General features: G+C 42.5%; 1 protein-coding gene and 1 non-coding gene across 2 annotated transcripts in view; one reads left to right on the top strand and one right to left on the bottom strand.

Annotated features, from left to right (window-relative positions):
- Window positions 1-24,868, bottom strand: part of LOC124722245 (zinc finger protein rotund-like) — a 506,603-nt gene that overhangs the window by 457,737 nt on the left and 23,998 nt on the right. The gene's annotated exons all lie outside the window — the stretch shown is intronic.
- Window positions 4,734-4,808, top strand: Trnat-ugu. Its single transcript has one exon. It is a non-coding gene; the product is annotated as a tRNA-Thr (tRNA).

Here is a 24,868-nt window from a genome sequence, read left to right on the forward strand (position 1 = left end):
TAAATGTAAACCTTTCTGCTCTAACGGTCGATACTGATGTTCCAACGTTACTTGAGTCGTGTGTGATTGTACAGTACAGATAATATGGCTAGACATTGTCATGTCTGACAATTAAGCTACTTGTATGGTAACGTAGTTTTCTGTTCCCTGCGGAGTTTATTATGGCGCGTCTCCAGATGCTTGATTTCGGTGGCCGCCCTCGAACCCCGCCGTCAGGGTGCCTGATTTTTGTGCTCCCATCCAACCGCCGTAACTCTCAAGCAGGCTGCTAGAGTCTACCAACGAAACACAAACCACAACCACTGTAATAAGGTAAAATGTCCATGAAGTGATAGAGACAGGCGCACCTGCCATGGATACTCACCGAAATCAAGCACCACAATGGTGAGGAGCAAGGACACTCACCGAAATCAGGCATCCCGATTGGAACACAAAACTATTACATCCAAGTCGTTGTTCCTGGATCACGCTAAACGTAGTTTCTAACCAGACATTGACAAGGCTAATCATATTGCCTTGCCCAACAATTTTTGTAACAATAAAGTAAATTATGGACATAAATATCAACCGTTGGAATACAAAGGTTTACATTTACATCGTAAATGAAATGTAGACTAACATGCGCCAGTTCTTAATTGCAAAAACAGGCACACTTGATATTTGTCGATTATAGCGCCGTCTACCACGAATGGAAAACAATAGTTTGAGTAAACCGTGCGTATTTTATGGCCTAGAATCCGAATATGCAATATAAAATAGCGTGTTCCCATTTGAAAATACAAAGCTGACCCCGCCCACGCAGGAGGTGAGGTTAGTAGGTCGCCAGTTGTAGCACAGGCAGATGTCCATTTTAATTATATTAATTTTTCACCTAGAACATTTTTTCCGTACGTTGCGTCGGTTTCGAGATATTTAGTTGTCGAAAGGTAATACAGACACCCTGTATCCAAGAAACAAATATGTGTTACTGGCGACTGAACATTCTTCGTAAAGAAAAAGAAGCGAAACGCTTAATGCACAAAGTAAGCAGCATTTCATGTAGTTGCATAGACGGGGCACGTGTCCAAGCATTAGTTCTTTAGCCTAAAATATTCAGTTCTGGCCGGCCGCGATTCTAGGCGCTACAGTCTGGAACCGCGCGACCGCTACGGTCGCAGGTTCGAATCCTGCCTCGGGCATGGATGTGTGTGATGTCCTTAGGTTAGTCAGGTTTAAGTAGTTCTAAGTTCTAGGGGACTGATGACATTAGAAGTTAAGTCCCATAGTGCTCAGAGCCATTTGAACCATTTTTTATTCAGTTATGGGTGGTCTACATCTGTATTATTTTAACCTTACATGTTTGGGACAGTATGTATTAAGAAATTACGAATTCACGACATTAATGTGCTGTTAGCCAACCTTTAAGGAAGCGTGAGATGTGTTACTCGCTAACCTGGATATACTAGGAGGCTTCTTTGAAAACTTCATTGTTGTGCAGTTAATCGGCATACTGTAACTGTGCGATGGCGCAATACTTGGCTTAGTGATCAGATATTCGATATTTATATCAGTTGGTTATTTTTGGGTAATACTATTCATGTAAAATATTAATTTCTTACCCGTAGTTCGTAATCTCAAAGTACTCACTTTAGGATCAGCTACCATCGTATAATTTTGACCAGAATGCTTAGAGACTTTCATCGCAATTATGCAATGAAATATGTCAAATTTGTCGGTATTCCTGCTGCGAATACCATTTGTGTTTAAGAGACTGGCAGATGAGCTCGGCCGAGAATTGGTTTCAGGTGTGCTAATGCCGCAGGCGGGATGAATACGTATGAAGAGGCTTTGACGTGCGCGCCGTGACAGGTACAGATTGTAAGAATGGTGAGCCATCCATTAGCATATTGACTGACAGCGGAGTTGCATCAGCAATAAAGTGTAAGCTCGCTGGAGAAGCGATGGCCCACGTAACCCGAATAGTGTCAAGGCCCCCGCATCGCACACCCTGCGTACACGTGTGCGGCCCTTCCTGCAGCGCAAGCGTGTAATACCCAAAACATAAAAAATGGGAGGCACAATTACAGTAGCTGAATAACTAGTACTTAGAAGCAGGTAATCTGATTACACTGTATTTAAAAAATGTTATTTGTATTGTTACTTTTGCTTCCAATGAGAAGGTATATTCAGTATTGTTCTTATTTTATCCGTTTTGGTTAGCGAACACCGCAGCTATTTTCATAACTTACACTGCAGGAAATACTGCAACCATCCAAACGTTTTTTAAATTATTTTATTGTACCATTACTAGTTTTGGGCCTGAGCCTATCATCAGATGGTAGCGTTGACTTCTTCGCAAGTTTTGCGTTTGTGTCTTCATCAAGAGCCCTCCTTTAAATATTGTAAGACAGAAAAAAAATCAAACTTCTGCCTTATAATACAAAATGGCTTTTCATGAAGACACAAATGCAAAACTTGCAAAGAAGTCGACGCTACCACCTGACGATGTGCTCAGGTCCGAAACTAGTAATGGTACAATAAAATAATAATAATTTTAAAAAAACTGAGGTGCCTTGCCACGATTTGCGCGGATCTCCCCGCTTTGAGACGTAATAGTGAGCCTATTGTTTACTACAAAAGGCATGAAAAAGAGCTTATGTCAGTGAAAAGCTGACAGAGTATCTGCAAGTTAGAGTATATATGAGTCAGAAAACGCGGATGGCATAATATGTGCTTTCTGAGACCCAATACGACATCAAAAGCCAAATCCAAACTGAATAATGACACTACTATCGTGACTGCAGAGCTTGCTGCCGACCATTTATTAACGGACAAGTCTGTATTAACATTGTTTAAAAACCTGAAGAGACATTCAAATTACCCGATGTGTGCTAGATAGTGACTTATAAATGTCGGTTGTCTATAAAGAGACACCATTTCGCGATTTGTAGTATAAGAGGCCATATCAACAAACGAAACTATAAAAAAGCTGACACTCTTGTGAAGAAAGCTGTTTGCGATGGCAAAATGCCATTGGGAGACTTTATCCGCTAGACAAAGCAACTCGTCAGAAAAGATTGGGACAAAGAGCGGAGAGGCTCGCAGGTAACAAGGGGAAGACACTAGTGATTATACCAGCTATACCAACCTAACCTTGATACCGTGAGTTCAGCTGCGAATACGAATTCTTAGTTGTTGTATACCATACAATTTTTAACCACGGTCGATACAAATAACACCTCCTTCGCATTAACATAACTTCAACTTCTCTGTGGGACTGGACTGGAGAGGAAATTTTAAATCACGTTCGCTTTCGTTGCATATGCCGGAAGGAAACATTAATAGCGTTACTACGAAATATTAGCCCTCTGAATCATCAATTACCATCGACTGTTAACATGAAAAGACAGTTTAATTGATAGAAAAATACATTATACAGTAGGAAATACAGCAACCAGCCAAAAGTTTGTTCTGAAATTTGGAAATTTGTGGTAAATTCCTATGGGACCAAGCAGCTGAGGTCATCGGTCCCTAGGCTTACACACTAGTTAATCTAACGCAAACAAACTTACGCTAAGGACAGCACACACACCAATTCCCGAGGGAGGACTCTAACCTCCGACGGCGGAAGCCGCGCGAACCGTGGCAAAGCGCCTTAAAACACGCGGCTTCCCCGCACGGTAATAGATACTTCTCACCAATATTAGTGATTTTTATTTGTCCCATTCCATTCGTCTATTAAGTAACGAAACGCGAATGACTCAAGCGTCTGTAACTCTCATACTCGAAATACGCGATGGTGGAAGCAGTCTTCCTTGACTACTAGTTCTCAAATCCTACTCAAAACGGTTTACAAAAAAACGATATGGACTTTGACGAGCTCTTTTCGGCCTTCTATCAATGTGGGTGCTCTGAAATTCGACGACGTTTCTGTGAGTGTCAATCTCATCACCATCAGAAGATGAGATTCATATTAACGTCTCGGAATTTCAACGCAGGCACCCGGATGGAAACCCGAGATTTCGTCATCACTACGCGTGGGGAAGTTTACATTCACAATACTGCCTATCTTTCAATCCTTCAAGATCCCAGAGCATCTCTGTCAAACTTTTATATGGGCTGTACCGGTCCCTTACGATCGTAGAAGCGCGCCTCTGAATTCGTTCGCTGTGGGCGCATTTGTGCTTATTTGACAAGGACTCAAAACATAAGAACAGCACTCCGGGAACTGTCTCATTAGCGCCTTTACAGATACACTTGCATTCCCAGAGCCCTTGCAACAAACGTAAGTCTTCCATTTACCTATTCTGCTACTGATTTACCATGCCTTCATATCGTTTCATAATACACTGCCGGCAGAAACTGCAATGCCCTGAAGAACAATGTCATGTTAAATGATAATTAATTGAAACCCTCAGCTGCCGACAGATGTTGTTGATATACCTCTATGGGGAGAGCTGAAAATGTGTGCCCCGAGCGGGACTCGAACCCGGGATTTCGTGCTTGCATGGCACATGCTCTATCCATCTGAGCCACCGAGGACACAGATGAATAGCGCGGCTGCAGGGACTTATCCCTTGCACGCTTCCCGCGAGACCCACATTACCAACTGTCCACAATCTACGTATGTAATGTACCTAATAGATATTCGCTCATCCACTCATTACTCCCGGACACTAAGGTGATGATTCCCGTAAGAGTTCGGGCAATCTGTGCGCAGTCGCGCAGTCCCTGCAGTCGCGCTATTCATCTGTGTCCTCGGTGGCTCAGACGGATAGAGCGTCTGCCATGTAAGCAGGAGATCCCGGGTTCGAATCCCGGTCGGGATACACATTTTCACTGTCCCCATCGAGGTATATCAACAACACCTGTCGACAGCTGAGGGTTACTATTAATTATCATTTATTCTAGAGAAGCTGCACGGTCATCAATGGTATCTGTTCTTTCGAGAACAGTTACTATCTTCATATGCAATGTCATTTTACTGACACGCGATGTGAGAGGTAGTTCATCGTTTTAGGAGTGCATGATAACAAATTCAGACCAAATGTGACACACGTCACACTAAAGGCTGTCTAAACAGTTCCATCAATACACAGTGTACCTCTCCCTGCCGGCAACGCAGACGTGTATCCTCGCATGCAAACCATCATAAACGTATCGAATGACATCCTGCGACAGATTGTCTCAAGCAATTGCTCCCTTTGTTGCGATTCGGCAATGGTTCTTGCAGTCTCTGGACAACGTGTAAGTTCCCGCATCATGTCCCATACATCTACAAGTACATCTACACTCTGCAAACCACCGTGAGGTGCATGGCGAAGGGTACGAACCATTGCACCAGTTATTAGGGTTTCTTCCCGTTCCATTTACTTACGGAGCGCAGGAGGAATGATTGTTTAAATGCTTCTGTGCGTGAAGTAATTATTCTACTCTTATCCTCACGATTCCTGTGTAAGCGACACGTAGGGGGTTGTAGTGTATTCCTAGGGTAATCATTTGAAGCCGGTTGTTGAAAGTTCGTTAATAGACTTTCTTGGGGTAGTTTACGTCTGTCTTCAAGAGGTTCCTAGTTCAGTCCCTTCAGTACCTATGTGCAGTCTCCCATGGATTAAACAAACCGGTGCTGCCCTTCCGTGTATACATTCAGTATCCGTTGTTAGTTCCATTTGGTACGCCTCCCACACACTCGCGCAGTATTGTAGAACTGGTTGCACACGTGATATGTAAGCAATCTCCTTTGTAGATTGAGTGCACTTCCCCAGTATTCTACCAATAAAACGAAGTCTATCACCTGCTTTACTCACGACTGAACTATTGTGATCATTCCATTTCATATCCCTACAAAGCGTTAGACCCAGGTATTTGTATGAGTTGGCCGATTCCAATAGTGACTCACTAATATTATTGTCGTAGGATACTACGTTTTTTCGTTTTGTGAAGAGCAAAATTTTACGTTTCTGAACACTGAAAGCATGTTGCCAATCTCTGCAGCACTTTGAGATCTTTTCAAGATCTGACTGATAATTTTTATGCAGCTTTTTTCAGGTAGTACTTCATTATAGATAACTGTATCATCTGCAAAGAGCCTGATTTTACTATTAATATTGTCTGCAAGGTCATTAATATACAACATGAACAGCAAGGTTCACACATGGCTCTGAGCACTATGGGACTTAACTTCTGAGGTCATCAGTCCCCTACAACTTAGAACTACTTAAACCTAACTAACCTAAGGACATCACACACATCCATGCCCGAGGCATGATTCGAACCTGCGACCGTAGCGGTCGCGCGGTTCCAGACTGAAGCGCCTAGAACCGCCACTCTGGCCGGCGAACAGCAAGGGTCCCAACAAACTTCCCTAGGGCACACCCGAAGTTACTTCTACATCTGACCCAGACTCTCCATCCAAGATAACATGCTGTGTCCTCCCTACGAAGAAGTCCTCAATCAAGTAACAAATTTCACTTGATTCCCCCATATAATCGTACTTTTGACAATAAGCTTAGGTGTGGTACTGAGTCAGATGTTTTCGGAAATCAAGAAATACTTCATCTATCTGACTGCCGCGATCTAAAGCTTTCTTTGTGTCATGTGAGATAAGTGCGAGTTGGGTTTCACATGATCGATGTTTTCTGAATCCATGCTGGTTGGCATTGAGGAGGTCATTCTGTTCAACATATCTCATTATGTTTGAACTCAGCATATGTTCTAAGATTCTACAACAAAACGATATCAAGGATATTGGACGGTAGTTTTGTGTATCACTTCTGGTATCCTTCTTGTAGTCGGGTGTGACCTGTGCCTTTTTCCAAGAACTGAGCTCGGTTTTTTGTTTGAGGGATCTACGACAGATTATAGTTAGAAGTGGGGGCTAATTCAGCTGCAAATTCAGTGTAGAATCTGACAGGGTTCCATCGGGCCCGGGAGTTTTGTTCAATTTTAACGATTTCAGCTGTTTCTCAATACCACTGACACTAATACGTGTTTAGTTGGAGAGATATCTGGTGATCTTGCTGGCCAGGGCAGTTCTGTACACCATTAAGAGCACGTTGCGTTGCAGCAGCCGTATGTGGATGTGCACTGTCTTGCTGAAAAAGAGCATCACTTTCCTGTCGACAAAATGGCTGTTGTCTCCAGTGATGAGAATAGGTTCTATCTGTAAGCGATTGATGGACGTACACGTGCATGGCGTAGAAGTGGTGAGCTGCATATTCAGAATTCATTCGCTCGCGTCACAAAGGTCCCATCTCAGGCTTCGTGGTGTGCTGGCCAATCAGTTACAACTTGAGTTCACACCTGGTACATCTGCAGGGTAAAGAAGCCAGTGTCCGCTACACTGCACAGGCCGTTATCTCCGTCCTAGAGTGACATTACACATTACGCATTACAGTTGACACCTTCACGACACCACAGGATTCATTCTTGGAGGTGTCCTGGTGTCAGTGGTAGCCTGACCAGAGACACACGTGATTTAAATTATACTGTAGGCAGATGGTTCTCAGTGGTCCCTGATGGCATATCAGGTGCAGCATGTGCCCGGATTTGGTCCCTGGATGATGACCGGTCGGCCACCGCTGCTCGCACAATGCATCGATGTTGACGTATGTCTGTACTACGACGACGCCCAGAAACTGATCTACAGGTGTGGTACTATTTCACAGACCACTGCTGAAACAACGACACACCGCGACACATTGTGGCCAACATATGCAGCAGTCCGTCGACACGTCCATCCAGCTTCCTGCATCCCACTATGCGAGCCTGTTCAAATGGCTGAAGCTAATGTAGGAGCACATACTCGTCAGTGTGGCAGAGTTGTATCCCAAAATGACTGTTGCAAATACTGTTCACCACTAAACTGAGTACAGTTACCGGCTACAGTGTGATCGCCGATGACAGCGGCCAATGAAACACTTAACACTATAATATAGCCCCTCAGTAGGCATATAATACACCTTGGTGCCCCTGAACACAGTACTTGAGGATGTTGCATTTTTTTCCAGCAGTGGGTAACTCTCAAGTGCTTGAACGATGTGACATTCTCAAAATGTTCCCCGTTAATCATGCTATAGGGCACCATCTGGCTCTTTCTCTTTCGCGTCGGCCTTACCTTGAATTTAAAGAGAGCTGCCGATTATTACATCGAGCGAACATTTTCTCTAACGAAGATACTTTCCTACGGACAACAGCATGGTCAGCAAACATTCTCAGGGTGTATACGCGGACAAGGAAAAAAAAATCCCGGATTTTTCCCGGATTTCCCGGTTAAAAATACACTTTCTCCCGGATGAAAACACGCTTTTTCCGTGTTAAGTGACAGTATATTTTCCCTTATCAATCCTTTGAATGGTTATGGTTTTACACACGGGCGTAGAATTTCCCGGCACTTTAGAAAACGAAACTCAGGGAAACAAGACACGTTTTGGAAATATATTTGATGTGCAGCAACATGCACGCTGCGTATTTTTGTATTACGAAAGCATACATTGGAATTCCACCAAACACCGCATGTTACTTTCCGAATCATTGAATTCCAGATTGCGAAGCGCTTTTGTAAGCCAGTTATAGCTTATGTCACGTGATCTCGCCAGCCGATGACAGCTGATATTCAGAGCATAGGACAGGTGATGTAGTCAGCCAACAGCAACATCACTGTTAAGTAGCACGAACACACAAACAGGAAAAGTTAATAGTTATATTAATATACATAGTCTTACTACAAGAAAAGCAAAGCTTTCACATATAATATTGGTCTCTAAGGTTAATAAGCTGCAAGAGAAGCTGAGCTTTCGCATATAATGTTGATATTTCTCGCGCGTGTTACACTTTAAGATATATCACACAAATGTGCCAGTAAAATTTTTAATAATGACATAAATGTCTGATCTTAAGGGTTTGAAATTCTTCTAAATGGCTCGTCATCAAAGAGTTGATTTTTAAATGAGAGTCAAACGCTCTGTGAATTAAGATATTCATGGTACATTCTCGCACATAGTTCAACTTACGTAAAAGGATACTTACTTTGAAAGTAACGCTTTTCAAACCACCATTCGCAGTGTTTTCCCGTGACCTATTAGAAATAGTTTCGTTTCGGCAGTTACCAGAGAGCGCAGATAACAGGCGACACCGCGCTTGCTATCATGACGTAGGAAGCGTGTATGTACATACGTGTAAAACATTGAAAGATAATACATTATGTCATAAAAGAAATAAGACATCAGAGGATATATGTGTTCGAGGAAATGTAAGACATATTGTTTGGTCTGAAGTGTGCCAACGTGCAGTGCCACGCCTATTCATAAAGCATTCTTCTATCACACGTCACTGTATTTCGCTCTGTGGAATTGAAACGTGTATATTTTGTAATGTATGCCATCAAACTATTTTCAGGACAGTGGAAATTGAAATGCCCTGTGGTGCCTCTCCTGCTCCCAGTCGGCTGGGTTGACAGCCTGCCCCTCTTAAAAAATATCTCGCGATTAGTAGCAGATGGGATTATTTGTAATCGGGAGAACACGAACTCTTCAGAAAATTTGCACTCTTTATTGCCTATTAGCTAAAAACTTGCTGTTTTGTGTGACATAAAATTAAATATAGGATACATAAAACCAATAAAGACAAGAGACAAGCAAGAAAGTACACATTTCTTCAATCCTTAGCTCCTAGCATTTTTTTCTCTCTAATCTTGCTACAACTTTACATGGCGTGCTTTCCTTCCTGCGAAAGAATCTATTACCTCATCAAAGTTCGTCAAACGTTTTGCTAAATGAAAAATCGAAATGTCGTTATTTAATACTGAAAAGGTGTTAACACAAATAATAACGAAGACTGGTGTGGTTTCTCGATCTGATTACGTCTATTCTGTGACTGTCTTCTAGATAAAACAAAATAGGCCTTTCTAATATTGCAGCAATTTTGTGAAACACACCAAATAATCGAAACTGTTTTGGCACAAATGGTCATTTTCATAACACGACGGAATATAATTCACGAAGTACCAATATCAAATGCCTATTAGGCCTACTACAAGCAAAAAGCTTTATGTTAGGAAATAGTTTCACATTTCGTTCATACGCACCAGTTTCTCAAGCATGAGATCGAAAAGTGGTATTACGAAATTTTTATATAAATTTGGAGTAGTTTTATTCTTCCATAATTTGTGTGACGTCCCCGTTTCCCCGTTTCTTCTCCTTCCTCGTTCTAACAAACAATCTTGTCATCACCGATTTTGTAGCTATTCCTGCCATTGTCAAAATTTGTTCGCCGATTAACTTTACTAACCCCGCCAGAATCACAGGTTTAGTTATACCGCGATTATTTTCCGGTTAGGCGTTATTACGTGTTCGTACAACACGTTTTCCGCGTTACTTCCAGAATATAACTTAAGCGGCTGCTAGCCGGGGACTGTACAACTGGTCCTTACTAGTGTAGCGATCTGAGCAAAAATTTTCTGTCAAAATTTCATCTTCTTGGATACACCGAGAAGATAATACGTAATCTTTCTCACCTGTTATTCCTGCCAGTCGTTTATTTCCATTTTGGTAGTCTGTTATAATTACTGGCGAAATCCATTGATTCAATGCTGATCATTCGAAAACCCAATCAACCACATAATCAGACAGCGATTCTCATTCATCCGTTGGGCTTTACTCCGCTCAGCTCGTATAGCCCCGTCCTCTTTTGTCTGCGGAAAGTTTATTTCAAGATGCGTCGAGGATTCTCCTGACAGAGACATCACATACACTATGCAAGCATTAAAAATCAACTTATGATTCATTCAGAAATCAACTTAAAATGTGTTCCAAAATGTTCAAAAACCAACAGGGAAGCGTTTCGAAATCATATGAATAGACAAACGTGCTCTGGACGCTACGCGCTTTGTGAAACAAGATTTTTTCCTCAAGAACATGAATTTGGCGCCCCCTTTTCCCGGTAGCATCTAGCTGCTTGCTGCGACTGCTTGCACAGCCAACAGCCACATTCCTGTAGCCAGAAGCGAGAGAATCTACTACTCAAACGCGACTCACCTGCGCATACGCACGAGCCCGCTCGTAACTGCCAAAATGAATCAAATGTAAACAGTTGTGACTTCACGCTCATCGGAGGCAATTTGTTGTTATGGAGCATCGCGTAGTCTTCCTAAAGCCTTTGACACATGTTGCTGTTGGGAGACGCTTGCATGAGTCTGTGTGTATTTGTATATGGCGCATTTCCTTTGCAATTTAAGTTATTTTCGTTTTTTCTCTCGTTTATGTTTTATTGTTGAAGTATTATTCTGCAGTAGCGGCATACACTAATATCCTTTGTTAGAGTATCGATTCTTACCAGTCAAAATGACAAAAATTTAACTGAAAACTAAAACAATGAAAAATTCCCGGAATTCTAAAAAATTCCCGGCTTTTTCCCGGTTTTCTCCCGGATGAAAAAATTCCCGGGTTTTTCCCGGATCTCCCTGTTGTCCCGGGTCGTATACACCCTGATTCTGATAGTCTTGTCGACCTTATCTGACAAATATTTTATATGTATTGAGAATGTTAGAGATTTAAATTGTGATTTCTTGGGACACGTAGTATGTTACGTTCGTTTCTATTGAAAAATCGCCGTCCAGTATGACGTATTGCATACGGTTACTCAAATTTTTATCGAGTCAGTCGCATATTCATGAAGCTGCTCCGTTTGATTGTATCATTGTTAACGGCAATTTCAAGTGAACTGTTGCACAATGATTACTTTCATCTATACGATGGCAATTTTTGGAACCCATGTATCGTTTTTTCTATGTTTTGATGTGTTTTTCTATTTGAACCAACACCGTTAAGTAATGGCAGACGCAGGCATGGAAATGATTTGGTTTTAATGGCTCACAAAATGTTGTAATATCATGTGATGACCAGTAAAATTTCCGGCCTAATATTTTAGGAAAAAGGATTGTTTCGTAACAAGCAGTGTAATAAATAAAATGTAGCGATAGATTAGTTTAATGCTGAGAAAAAGAAAACAGCAACAGCGTTCACTCGCTCTGCAGACGAAAACCATCCCACTCAAGCGGTAAAATACAGAAAGGAAGCAGCAACATCTAATAGTATTTGGAATGCTCAGTGAGGAATGAAGGTGGCTTCAGATGATGGAAGCAAAACAGCAAATTCTCTGTAATCCACGCTGTGAAGGGGCAACTCGTCTTAAAGAATTGCTGAGGAACGTGTTGTAGGAATAATACGTAGTGCTCACCCAGGATCATCTTGTATACTTCTGTTTAAGGAACTGGGGCCGCGTGGGGTAGCCGCGCGGTCTTAGGCGTCTTGCCGCGGTTCGTGCGGCTCTCCCCGTCAGAGGTTCGAGTCCTCCCTCGGGCATGTGTGTGTGTGTGTGTTATCCTTAGCTTAAATTAGTTAAGTTAGATTAAGTAGCGTGTAACGCTAGGGACCGATGACCTGAGCAGTTTGGTCCCATAGTAGCTTACCACCACAAAGGGATTGGGTATTTAGTCTACTGGTTTGCATTATATTGATTCCCGCCTGAAGTTTGTTGCAAATAACCCACTACAATTGAAAAAATTATGTACATCATTAGAATGCCAGAAGAAAAAAGACAGTGATTATTCCGCATCAACATTGTCCTTAGGACCATACTGCCACCAAAATTTTTGATGACTTACTACCTACTGACATAATTTGTCTAGCAGATAGCTAAGGTAAATTTGACAAAACCTTCTATTCCGTAGAAGAACTATTTCTTTGTACTGTGTTAAAGGTTGTAAGCAGGAATTAACAATTCATATCTGTATTGAAAAAATAAAATAAGTAACAAATTAAAAAACACACCAGCAAATGGCCAGTATGGAACCATATTTACATATGAATGTGTAATGTGAACGTAAAATAACTCGTTCCACAACATCTCGATTAATCGTACGAATGATTCACGCAATATTCGCAAGAAAATATCGATAAATTTCTGTCTTTTCGCTGATAGATTGCATCCCTGCATTCTGGCAGAGGATCTACAATTGTCGACACATTGTTAGGAATAAATTAATTTGTAGGGAGCTTTGATTCTAGTCGTTTAAAACGTCACGTGAGACGCTGTTGCAAGCGGGTAATTTTCATCCTACGGAACAACGGTGGGGAATTTGGTCATCGAAGCGTATTGTGTTGTGTGGCGTTTCGCGTTGACTGATTTCGAAATGAGTTTTTCGCCCACTTGTAAAACGAGGACCTTGCGGGCAGGCGCAGCTGTCCCTGTGGGGCGACCTCGAGGCGGCCACGTGACCTGCACCTGCGGCGCTCCTTGCTAACTGCCCGCGCACCGCTCGTCAAATGACACTTTCTCTTCTCGCTCAGGACAATTACCACTCACAACTTTCCGGGGCGGACCCTTGTTTTAACAAATTGCCCCGCTCTCGCCACATACTATTTGGGAACAGCGAAATGTTCCCATTTTCGTGTTACGAAGCGTACGTTTCCATTTTCATATTTAAACTAATCAGCCGACTGTACAGGATGCCCTCTTTCAGAACAATGGTCGAAGTTACCTTGCGTTAATTTAATTATTGTATGAATTTGAAGAATGTTGACATAACGCTTCGTAGTCCCGAAAAATTAAGCAGTGTCAAGGTTCGAGTTCCGTACATGGTGAATTATTTTCTATTCTTGGAAAACAAAAGTACAAAGTAAACAGTAAATTATTGCAACACATTTAGTTCATAACGGAGAGGGTGAGAATGTTGGCGCGAAACTTAGAATTAGATACGGAAGAGGAACAAACGTTATAGCTCATGCGAAGGCAAACAAACATGAAATTTCTGTTCCAATTAAATCGCCAAGGTTTAAAATTGGTAACTGCATGTTGGTGAAGCCAGTTACAGACACGGAAAAACGACTTGCTAGTCAAGTAGCTACGTCTGAATATTACACTGTGATGCGCAACCATTGTCTTAGATTGTCGAATTGCACGTCTGATATAATTATAAAGATATTGCTCCAGAAGCTTTCATGTTCTCAAACTGAAACTAATTTAATGACTGTGAATGTAATTACATCATTTGATATGGAACAATTAAGAAATTATCTAAAAGAAGTAAAAAGTATTTCAGTAACTATTTACTCTTCTGACCACGCAGATTTCAAACCTATTCGTCTATTTGTTGTTTTCCTACATAATGGTATCATAATATTCCCATCAAGTTCAGTCCAGAATTTGAAATGTTTCTGTGGAGTCTACGTTATATGCTCAATAATTTATTTCTGTTCTATTTTGTTTGAATAAATGAGTAGTATGTGTATATGACTGAAAATTTTAGTCATGTCCTAATACTGAAAAAGCTCTCTAAGATATATTGTGCAATACTTTGAAAATGTCCTGGTTTTCCTTAAAAAGCATATGAGAACCAAGGGCAAGCTATTTGGAAAGAATACTGAACTGATCGGGAATCGAACCTTTGATGCCAGGCTGTTTACAAGGAACTGTATTGTCTTTCACTAAAATGCTGCTGGCCATTAAAATTACAAATGTGAGGAATTACGAAACGGTCCAGTCACATTAACGTGACCAGCGCCTATGTTAGACGTCAACGTGCAATAATCACTCACAGAAGCCAAGTGGCAGCACTAGTAGTGGAGGGTAAAGCGTGTCGGGGTAACGCAGAAAGCAGTGCAGCCGTTGTCGTAATACGGAAACTGGGCGATTTATGTGGCGTCCAGAAGGGCACGATCATTATCTTTCTGGCATCAGTGGTTTTCGGGCAACGGGTGGAAGCATTACCGAAACGGCAAAGTTTGTAAACTGTTCGCAGTGGGAACCGCGCCACCACTACGGTCGCAGGTTCGAATCCTGCCTCGGGCAAGGATGTGTGTGATGTCCTTAGGTTAGTTAGGTTTAAGTAGTTCTAAGTTCTAGGGGACTGATGACCTTAGAAGTTAAGTCCCATAGCGCTCAGAGCCATTTGAACCATTTGTTCGCAGTGCCACCGCGTTTAAAATGCACCGTGTGTGGCAAAATTGGTGCTATCCAAAACCGGCGCAGAGGAAACTATGGTGCACCACGGTCCATAGATGACACTGGTGAACGACGGCTGCAGAGATGCGTACAGGTGAATAGAAGCGCAACTGTCGATCATCGTACCGCCCAGATGAACAAGGAGGCTACCAACAGAGTCTGCTCAAGTACCGTTCAGCAAATGTTGCTGCGTATGGGCCTCCGCAGCAGGTGCCTGGTTCGCGCACCCACGCTGACTGCTGTTCATTGGGGACGAATGCTAGAATATGCACGCCAGTACCGCAACTGGACGTCCACTGGGTGGCGATAGGTGACCTTTTCAGATGAATGACGTTTTATGCTCCATCGAACAGATGGCCGTTGACGTGTACGACGTGAAACGTCTGAAAGCAAACACCCTGCAACAATAGTCAGTCTGGTCTAGGCAGGAAGAGGGAGCGTTACGATCTGGGGAATGTTTTCGTCGCATTCCCTAGGAAATTTCGTCATTCTGGAATGACAGTGGATCAGCGTAAGTATATATCTATCCTTGGGCATCATGTCCACCCCCTAAATGCAGTTTATTTTCCCTCGATACGATGGCATCTACTAGCAGGACAATGCAATGTGTCTTGCAGTGTATGTGTGTGGTTCGAAGAACGCCAGGTTGAAATTACCCTACTCCCCTGGCCACCAAACTCTCCAGATGTAAACCCAGTCCAAAATATGTGGGACTACCTCGATCGGACTGTTCTCGCCGTGGATCCTCGACGGAGAAACCTAGCGCAGCTGGGCACCTCACTGGAGTCGGCACGGCCCCACATCCCTGTCAGTACTTTCCAGAACCTCACTGACTCTCTCCTGCATGTCTCGCAGCGGTGCCTCTGCAAAAGGTGGTGGTCATTCAAGCTATTGACAGGTGTGATTGGACAGTGAAGTATAACAATAACATGATCAAATTTGTAGGTGATTTGGGGTATAGAGAGTGCAAAATTTAGTACGCAGGACTATCACTTTCAGCAGTAACAGCTCTAATCCGAATGGACATCGAGTCGAACTTAGCTTCTATGACAGAAACGGGTACGTCATTTCATGCTGCTTCAACAGTATGCCGGAGTTCATCAATCGTAGTGGGTGGCGAGTGTTGGTACAGCAATATCTCTGATGTCGGCAATCCATGACAAGGCATTTCAGTTGGTGACAGATGTGGAGAATATGCTGGTCAAGGTAACAATCGAACACCGTCTGCACAGAGGTCGGTCAGGACAGCACGAGCACCGAGCGGTGTCGGGTCATCTTCTTGAAAGCTAACGCCACAGAGACCTCGAAGGTAAAACGCAGCCACCGGTCGTAACACATCAAAAATGTAAGGCCCTCTGTCCACATTCGCGGCAATGGGAAGCACAGGTGATCTTTCTGTGTACCCAGTGGCACCCAATTCCGTCACACCATGTGCTCGACCTATACGATGATAATGAATGTTCGCCCTCCGCAGACCCGCCATTGGTGTACATGTTCATCGTGATGCTGTAAGCAGAAAAGAAAGTCGTCTGAGAAGACGCCACGATGCTATTCCCCGCACCTCTCTGCTGCGCTGCCAGTCGTGGTGCTCCACATGTCAGATGTACTCGCATCGTCCGTAGCGGTACTCGTCTTTCTGCAAACAAGCCCGTTTCCTGGCTCGAGCCAGGCCATCTGGATGTACGATCCTACACGGCCGAGTGTCAGTCCACTTGGCGCCAGTCACCTGGGGCGTTGATATCATATGGCCATCTTATTCCCATCGCTTCCACTTTAGAATGACAGCTGTACAATCCCGACCAACGTGAGCAGCAATATCGCGAAACGATGAACTGCGATACGTGCTGGCAGATGTTTCTCATTCTTACCCGAGGCATAACACCATCTTCTCACCAACAACCAACAAAAATGGCTCAAATGGCCCTGAACACTATGGGACTTAACATCGGAGGTTATCAGTCCCCTAGAACTTAGAACTACTTAAACCTAACTAACTTAAGGACAGCACACACATCCATGCCGGAGGCAGGATTCGAACCTTCGACCGTAGCGTTTCGTGGTTCCAGACTGAAGTGCCTAGAACCACTCGGCCACATCGGCCGACAACAACCAACATTCATATGCTACAATTCAATGTGAAACCGAGAATGTTATCTTTTCTCGAATACAGAATGTAGGAGGCGTTACTCAAAACTACTTTGTGCAGTTGCTGTAAACTGCTAATAATTAGTATGTCAAAGGACGCACATACACTTGATGCCAGTTGCATGACGCCTTCAAGGTGTTGTAGCTTTAATAGCCGGCAGTGTATTTCAGAAAACTCTTCGTTGATTGTTTTTGACAAACATCTTCGTAAGTTTATCGTATATTCGTGTTCGAGGTATTCTGCTTGTCGGAGAATACACTAGCGTAATAAGATCCTATGAAACATTTTTGAAAAGTCTGATGGATGAATCTTATGTCTATATCTGCGCATACGTAGACGAACACTATGAAGTATTCGTAGTAAGAGAACTGAGGGAGACGCTGTAGTTATATGAGTTACGTTTGCTCTAAACCAGGAATCAAACTTACGGAATGCATCTTCCCATATTATACTCAATCATTTATTATTACTGTTAGTTCTACAAGAAAGCACTATACTGGGATACAGACTTACTTTTTAAAGTTTTGTCTTTAACTGAATTTTTGCCCTATAAACGTTACAGTCAGTCCATTTTTCCTCGATATGTACAGACAAATTGAAGCTGGTAAAATTATAATTGTCACGGAAACCAAATAAAACAAATAAAGACTCCGAGATAGGTGCCTCTTCACTATTTCACCCCTAGGATATTTCGATTAAAGTACGATAACGGCAAGAAACCCAACAAAAGTTGCTGAAATGGAAGCGCTCAGTAACTCATACCAATGGTTATTATTCTTATACGTATTACAAAGATGACAGCAGTACTTCGATATCTGTTCTTTTGTAATTGTGACCTATAAAATCGTACCTTTATATTTTATAATCAACCTAACCACATGTGGTGGAAGTCTTGACTCGCCGCTATAACCTCATCCTTTCCTATTACGGTAAAAAACGGTGCACGGAAAGAAGAAATGGCGGTAAAGACTTCATTAGGGTTCAGATTGCTTTCATTTTTATCGTCATGCTCATTTCGCGAAATAAATTTCGGTGGAAGTAATATATTGCTTGAAACCTCTTTGGATGCACGATCTCTGAATTGTAACAGTAAGTACAACACAACACGTCGCTGCAGCGCCTGCTACTAGAGGTACACGAGCACCTCTGTGACGCTCTTGTGTTCAACAAAGAAGCCTGTGACGAAATGCGCAGCTCCTTTTTCAATCATCCTCCAGCTCTTCCATTCATACTACATGGTAGGGGTGCTACAATGAAGCGTAATTCTTAAGAGTAAGTCGAAGGAGGATTCTGTAAGATTTATCTCTCATGAGTGGAATACGTTACCTTAGGATTGTTCTGTTTAACTTCGCTGTAGTATCTGAGTTTCTTACATCTAGTTTTATGTGGTTGTTCCCCTTTAAATCGCACTGCATACTTCCCCCCTGGATATTTAACGGTGGCTCCTGTAGCCAGTGATGGGTCGCCAATCGTGTTAGCGAACAGTCGTGGGTCGCTCGCCTGCTTATGCTCATTACGTTATGTTTGTCTCCTTTGAAGATCAGCTGCCATTCTGGAAGTCTGCAGTCCACTCAGAAAGCTACTCTAATATTCCGAAGCTCATGTTTTGTTCACCGGAAGTCAAGGAACACGGCATCGAGCTGCGACTGCTTTCTGCTGGGTACCCCAGATGAAGAGTACAAGATGAGACTCAGAAGATCGCCGACAGGCACTATATCATGATCTTCCTCGATGAAAGAGTTTCGGACAACAGAATTAATTGTTTCTGCTTTCTCTGTATCATCCTCCCTTTCGGTGCCGGAATGGTCACTGGCCGACTAGATAGATGAGTTGTCAGGTTTGCTGATTTTACGCAAAAACAAATCGTCATTAGGATTTCTTTTCAGCTCGACAGATAGAATTTTACTATCGGATTGGATGGCCTTGCTTACAGCATCTGTGGCTTTGTATTCATTGCAGCTGTCTAACACGAGTATTGAAACATCTTTCACAACCTTGATCTATACGTATCTATCTGAACCACCACTCTCGAATTTTGAACATTGGTACTGCACATTTTCATCCCCACTGATAAATGTTCGATGTCGATTGCTCAGGTAGTCGCCCTTATCGAGCGAGGTGACGTGGTTCTTAAGACGACGCATTCGTCCAACCATCAAGCTGATTGAGGCATATGTCGGGATGGTTCTTTGAAAAGGACTCGGCCGACTTCCTTCGCCATGCTTTCCCAACTCGAGTATATGGTCCGTCGCTATGAATCTAATCGTCGAGGGGACCGTAAGCTGTTATCTTCCTTCCTTCCTGTCATACTAGTTAAGCACAAATATTTTCGTACCTTTCTTAAAATTCCTGTCGACACCTGTAGTGACTGCTGCTGTAACATACTTATGGTCAGTGACTCTACGTTAACTGAATCGAAAATTTTGAGTCTGTTTGCCTCCACAGGAATTAAGATGCTATCGTAATAAATCGGTCCTCTGGCTGTTCATGTATTACCGATGTGATGATTAGTGCAATATACACAGATCCCTGCCACTTACACATTTTCTAATCGCGCGAATGTCCTAGTCTATAGCTAATAGTTTGAAGTGTTCCCCAATTGCCTTTCATGATAGGAAAATTACGTACGATATTATCCATGTTTTACACGAAGCGTTCTGTACACAGCTCCAGAGGCAGGTGGTCGTTAAAACACACGATTACCAAGTCTGACTCATCTGCGAGCTCACTGCTTCCGAAATTATTTCGTGTTCGGTATCTGTAATATGGATGTGATCGAGTTCGTTACCGCAATAAACACGTCGCCACCATCAGTGTCCAGCCTATCCTTGCGATTTGTCTTCCGTTCGGACTAAAAAATACCGCTGCTTTTCACTTCTGTTTTCCATCAGTTTTCTGTTGCTCGCAGCACGTAACATTATTTTCGGTAAAGGTTCTTAAACGTTCTGGGACCTTTCCTGTAGTTAACATATACCAGATCAATATTATCGCATTTCGTATTTAATGAGGTCGATCTACTCTTCTCTCCGAATACGTCACGTAATTGATGAACAAGCCTGTTGAGGAGTTCCTTTATCCTACAAATTTCTCGTGTGTACGCCGCACGTATTCTGCTACCCGAGTAGCCGCACCTGTTTGTAGTGGATACCTGACCTGTTAAAGGTTTAGGGGGGGGGGGGGAGAAGGAATTTCGCCACTCATATCGGACGTGTGAAATTCGCATCCGAAACCGTTACAGAGTAGTCTACCCTGAAGTGTTAAGCCTTTTACTTGGCTCCAAACCACAGGATCAGTTCTGGGGTACAATGCTACAAATAGTGAGCCGAGCTTCCACCCCGAGTCTGTCTTCTCTGGTTCGTGCAGCCGTCTGAAGGGATCGAGGATGACCTCTGAACCCGCGTCAAGCGTCATTCATGGCGGCATGAGCCATAATAGCTACGCTGCTACGCAAAACAGAGCAAAGGAGAAAGTATTTGGAAGTGCGCCGGAGCATTAATAGTAACCGGAGTTCTCTGATGTAATTACTCACGTATAATCAAAAATCAATCATGAGAAAGAGGTGGGTATGAAATATGTCTTGCATCACAGGGTATTGGGAGTTTATTTTTTTAAAAAAAGGGAGACAGGGAACGAACTGGACATTGTGATAAAATCCAGGAGGTTACTCCAGATCGGTGAAACACCTGCAGTTGTCCGCTAGTACGTAACCTCAGAGACTAGATTTGTTGTGGCCGGCGAACGCCATCCAGATTCGTCGTTTTGTTAAAGCCAAGCATCGCATGATTACTAGTAGCTCGATGAGAAAATGCTGTTCGAAAATATTACGTCGCTGTATCGATAGCAGATACAATTTTCTTTGATACTTACTGAGTCGAAACTGCGAGTGGGTCGGAGTGATGAGTTTTGGACGTTTGTATTCTACTACGCAATGAGCTGCAGCTCTTCGTTAAATGCAAATGCTATAGTTGATTTATAGGAATCTCGCATTTAAACAATATTTTGCAATTCCGTTCAACAACCTGCCATTCGATAAGCCCATGTATATGCTATTAGGCTCATGTAACACTAAACATTTGCGTGTCGTTTGAATGTGTGATCCAGAAGTAGTCATAAAGGGTATTTTTTCGAATACGACGCTACAATTTTATAAAGACCTCGAAATGCCACAAAACATTCCATCGAGGTAAATGCATTCTACCATTTAGATTTATGGATTTATGGAACCTCATGCTGTTACTCCAAGGCATTCGGATGAAATGACTAATGTAAGGTTATCAAATTTAAGTACTGTGTCATACTGTTCCGCTACGTGCAACTCTTGTTTAACAATATGTGGTACATAATTTCACTGTCACTAGATGGATAACATAGTCACTTGCGATTTGAAAGAGTAACCACTGTCACTGAAAAGCATAGAAAAGTTTTTTGGGAATTATACAGCAGCATTGACGAATAAGAAACTGCACTTCCAAGAAAATGAAAAACAGTCCAAATAGGAAAATAATTATAATTCCAACCGATATGTTTAAGCCGTTGGCTTTCAGTTTTGTCGGCGCTTTACGCTGCATACATCTCAAGAATCTTTTCCATAGCTGTCACATATTGTCGTGAGGAGTTGGCATACGATTTGGTTATTGTGAAATTTCCGCTTGGCACTCGGCAGAAGTAGGAAGAAAGTTGATAATTTGAGGTCGCGTAGGTGACAACATCAACAGCAACGGAGTATCGTCTCGGACTGGGGACGAAAGAAGAAGAGAATCTGCCGTGTTCTTTTCAAAGGAACTATTGGGCTTAAACGATCTTGCGAAACCACGAAGACCTAAATCTGAATAGACTGACGGGGAACGAATACCAGTTCTTGAGAACTCGATTCCAGGAACTTAACAAATGCACCACCCCGCGCGTCTATTTTTTCAGCCCACCCCTGTAAAATTTAAGAAACTCTTATACTTCATTGGTCGTAGGGATTGACTGTAAAAATACCCGCAGTACGTAACTTGTTTGTGATAACGATACTCGAGTATGTTACCTGAAATGTCGAAGCTACATGTTTAACAGTTCATTATCTTAAAAGCAATCCAGCTCCATAACCGATGTCGTTGAAAACTCCCACTGGTCTTCTAATAATATAATTTTAATCGCCAATAATTGACGGGAAAGGAGGAGATAGGTAGTGGCGTATATTTCCTGATCATCAAACCTTCCGCCACATCCTAGGTTGAACTTCGAAACTCTCCGCAGTGTCTCATGGAACGAAGGCATGTGACACTACCGATGGTGATTCATCCGTTGGCTCAGGTTGATGAGCTCGACGGCCCACTTGATGCTAATCGAAAGGAGTGGCTACATACAGGCACTGGGTTTCATCTTCTCCCTTTCCTCTCTCATCATCGTCATAAAATCACTAATATCTAGATGTACTATCAGAGTCACCTGCACTCAGCAGATACGCTTAACACTTTTCGCGGAGGAAATATGCCACTGTGCGCGTAAAAGGATTACTTTTCCAATCAGGCTGCTGAACAACCCCTTGTGGGTCTTCCACTTCCCCACATTCAGCCGAGAGGTTTAATACAAAACACTTAACAGTACGCGGAGGAAATATGCCACTGTGAGCGAAGAAGGAATGTTTTCTAATACGGCGGCTGCACAGACCATAGCAATGCATAAAATTTTACTCTTTCTTATGTTCGAAATGTTGAGAATCAGTCCATTTCTTGGGATATAATAAGAGATGTTACTAACTGGTTGCGGGATGAGGATTGAAAGAGGCAGATTTTGCACCCTAAAGGGTGGAAGTTCATTTTCTGAATCAAGGCAGTTCTGGATGTCGACTCTCTACGTCTTCCGTCCCGAATGCGATAATACTATTTCGAAACTATTTGACAATAGACTGCAAATGTTTGTAATGTTTCAGACATCATGAAATGCACTCTTCCACTCTCAAATCTTGCTTGGCCTGCTACTCCTCACAGGGACGACCTTCCCTAAATGCGCGACGCTGTTGTCTTAATATTCTTTGAACCGTAGCTAAGGTCCATAGATGTCACTCTGTTCACTGTGGATTCCAGACGTATTACGCCTGGTTTGTACTGGGTAAATTAAAACTGACCATAGGGATTACCTGTTTCTGCCATCTTTTCATCTGCGTATGACAGAAAGAGAAAGCAGAAACAATATGAGGAGTTTGGGCTACGCACGCGCGGAGGACCGGAGCATGCTAGTGGACAGGCTCGAACTGATGACTGCAGACAGTCATTTTGTTGCCAATCGGTCCTAAAATTTAAGACTCGCTTCTTATGGTTAATACGTTCTCCACGTTTTTATTATGTCGAGCACCAAAAGCAATGGAATCGGCGATCTTCAGCCATGACACGTCATCCATTTGTATTAACTCCTTCTGTTCCGAATTTACTAATAATATCTCTGAGTTGTTTCTGCGGGTGAAGTAGAGAGCGTGATGAACTACGTTCCTGTCGCAGTGTTGTTCATATCGTGTTTATCTTTGACGAAATACGACCTTGCATTTGCAGTAATTTGATTCTTCTAAATGTTCTGAGTAACTGTGTGTCTGTGTGCGGCTGCCTCCCATTAACTTGAACTACTGCTCTCGTTGTCTCTAGAGTTCCTCTATACTTTCTACAGTGTAGCTGATTACGGCACATTTCAAATGTATTCTAATAAATATTGTTAGATTAAGTATGTATTAGTTTTTGAGCTGACCTGCTGGTGGTTGGAGCAAAAAGTCTTCTGTGAAAATCTGAAAATCTGACTATTTTGTGCTCAAAGGAGGGAAATGAGAATGCTTGCGGACCCATTTTTCTTGCGGGAGAATACCACAGGAGTATCAGCTGGCATGTACTTACGGGAAGTCGTGTAAAATGTCGCGAAAAATTACTTAGAAGAGCCCAACAACAGTTTTTCGGTGTCGCATCTGGAAATATTCTTCAGTCTACTATGTATTGCACCTGTAGAACTGTTGAATATAATATTGAATTGCCTCTTTTCGCAATTCTTACAGAGCCTTAGAGACAGTCGTTCTCTCACACATTACTCAGGAATGGAACAAGAAAGGGGAGACGCTGTAGTGGTACGGACAGTAATCCGGTTCAGTAAGTGCACATGTTGATTTAGATGTAGAGCCATACTGTTAGGCAGCTAAAGCAAAACACGAAAACGTAAGTCAGAATGACCGGACAATGACGGAGTGAAATAGCCTTCCTTCTACTTTGACCACTGCTCCACCCTGCTCGACTCTTTACACAACGCTCATTCTCGCTGAAGCTGAAATAATCGTATTTAAAAAATGGACTCTCTACCGATGAGTAAATAATGACAAACGAGCAAATTTCTAGTGAAAGCACATACTAAACAGACAACTACATTGAAATTAATCTTATGTTTATGCTAATGTATTGACACAGTTTCCATAATTATCAGTAGTTTAATTTTGTGCTGACAAAATAATTCACGGATATTCTGCCAAATGTCAGCCCGACACCGAGATAGGCCACCCATCTGTGAAATATATTGTCATAATTAAAGGGGTACATCATTTTGTTGTAATTTCCGCATTTCCAGGGAAAAAATTACGTGCCAGATTATGTGCGTAGGTTTCGTATCGACGTAGATATCGATAAGACAACGACTGACGTTGTTCAGATGGAAAACACGATATAGTTACCACCTGAATTTTGAATACGTTTCTTGAGGGACGGGAAGTGAGTCAATAACACTTAAATG

The sequence above is a fragment of the Schistocerca piceifrons genome, chromosome X (genome assembly GCF_021461385.2).
Source record: "Schistocerca piceifrons isolate TAMUIC-IGC-003096 chromosome X, iqSchPice1.1, whole genome shotgun sequence".
In the NCBI taxonomy this organism is placed as follows: domain Eukaryota; kingdom Metazoa; phylum Arthropoda; class Insecta; order Orthoptera; family Acrididae; genus Schistocerca; species Schistocerca piceifrons.